Consider the following 2217-nt stretch of genomic DNA (forward strand, 5'->3'; position numbering starts at 1 on the left):
AGGGGAGCGGGGATGGAGGAGGAGGGGAACGGGGATGGAGGAGGAGGGGAGCAGGGATGGAGGAGGAGGGGAGCGGGGATGGAGGAGGAGGGGAACGGGGATGGAGGAGGAGGGGAGCAGGGATGGAGGAGGAGGGGAGCGGGGATGGAGGAGGAGGGGAACGGGGATGGAGGAGGAGGGGAGCAGGGATGGAGGAGGAGGGGAGCGGGGATGGAGGAGGAGGGGAACGGGGATGGAGGAGGAGGGGAGCAGGGATGGAGGAGGAGGGGAGCGGGGATGGAGGAGGAGGGGAACGGGGATGGAGGAGGAGGGGAGCAGGGATGGAGGAGGAGGGGAGCGGGGATGGAGGAGGAGGGGAGTGGGGATGGAGGAGGGGAGCGGGGATGGAGGAGCGTGTTTGGAGGAGAGGGCAGCCATTCTGGAGGCCCCAGTGGGCTCACACCAGGGGTGGGAGAGGCACCTGACCGATGCACCTGCTCATCAGCTCTCTTCCCGACACGGAGAACTGGAGATTCCATCCTTTCACCTCCTATATGCCTTCTCCCAGCACAGGCGATGGGTAGGTGTGTGGAGCGTTCCCCTCAGTTCCACACTCGCTCCCATTCACTCCTCACGTGGACCAGGGACTGTCCCAGTTCCGTGAGGAAGATGATTCCATCCAGTGGGGCTGGAAATGGTGCCCACTGGTGGCCAGCAGCACCCACCCCAGAGGAGTGGAGAGGCAGGAGGCTGCTTGCCTGTGGTACCACCATCCCAGCTGTCTCCCGTGTGTGGCTGTATGTGTGGCTTTGTGTGTGGGGCTGTGTGTGTGGCTGTGTGTGTGTGGCTGTGTGTGTGGCTGTGGCTGTGTGGCTGTGTGTGTGGCTGTGGGTGTGTGGCTGTGTGTGTGGCTGTGTGTGTGTGGCTGTGTGTGTGGGGCTGTGTGTGTGTGGCTGTGTGTGTGTGCGGCTGTGTGTGTGGGGCTGTGTGTGTGTGGCTGTGTGTGCGGGGGCAGCACCCAGCAGAGGAAGCCTCGGACCGGAGCCCTGCAGTTCTCATCCTGCTGTGACCGGCCCTCAGGGCCCAGCGTGGTCAGTGCATTGAAACATCCTCTACAATTAGCTTCCCTTGTGCTCAGCTTCCTCCACAGTTGCTGTGAGAACAGCTCCCGGCTGAGAACATTCAGGACTCTGCCTACTCGCTGCTTTAAGGACAGACCTTCGGACCTGCTGTCCCCAAGGCCTGGGATCACGCCGTCCAGCCCCTCCCTTGAATGACGGGCCCTCCCCCACCCAGGGGCGACTGGCTCCCTTGTAACTGGGTAGAGAAGGAAAAGGCACAGCGCCCGTCTCAGGAGTCGCTGCCCAGAAAACAGAGTCCCCAGCCTTAGCTGTTGCTAAACCACAGGGCAGCCCCTGGCCTGGGAGGGGCCACGTGCACTGGGGATTAAGTCACATCAGCAGCGGCTCCTCCGGACTCTGTCACCCAGGCCGCCCCACAACTGAGCTCCAGGGCCACCAGGTACCGGGAAGCAGGACAAACTGACAGGGTTACAGCAAATCACAGGACGACTGTGTGGCAAGCAATCTGTCGTTTTTAAAATATGACATTTATTGCTTAGATGGTTTGATACAGAACAGCGTTTCTTCTCATTTTGAATTTGGAAGTATTATACAACTGATTACAAAGAGGAACAAAAGTACCAAAACTAATCTTGTGATTCTGTTCATGTGGCATAAACCAGTTTTGCACATAACATGTAGCAGCAGTTTTTAAGTTCCCTTTAGAAAAATATGAACTCTACATTTATTATTGTTTCCTGTGTAATGCATGGGCTGAAATCACTAGGATCACTTCCTTCTTGAAGAGAAGAGAGGAGAAAAGGGGCGAACAGAGGGTTGAACGTAGGACGAATCATCCGACTGCCACAGAGCTCCCCCGGCCGCTGGGAAAGCAGCCCTCCGGGGTTTTGTTGTTTTTCACAGCCAGAGGTTCATGTAGTGATTGAATCTCAGCATTGTGTCCACAAATCAAAGAGAAAAACAGAAAAACTTGCACCTCAAAAAACTTTTCAGAAGATCCATATATATATATTTTTTTGTAAAAGCCCTGAGAGGAGAAAGAGAATCAAACAAAATGAATAGAAACAAATTAGCTGGACATGCAAACTAAGCTATGATTCACCCAGAGTTTAAACAAATCACAAATTTCACAGTTTAATATTGGGGGAGGGACAGA

Source organism: Myotis brandtii, unplaced genomic scaffold, assembly GCF_000412655.1.
Source record: "Myotis brandtii unplaced genomic scaffold, ASM41265v1 scaffold1144, whole genome shotgun sequence".
In the NCBI taxonomy this organism is placed as follows: domain Eukaryota; kingdom Metazoa; phylum Chordata; class Mammalia; order Chiroptera; family Vespertilionidae; genus Myotis; species Myotis brandtii.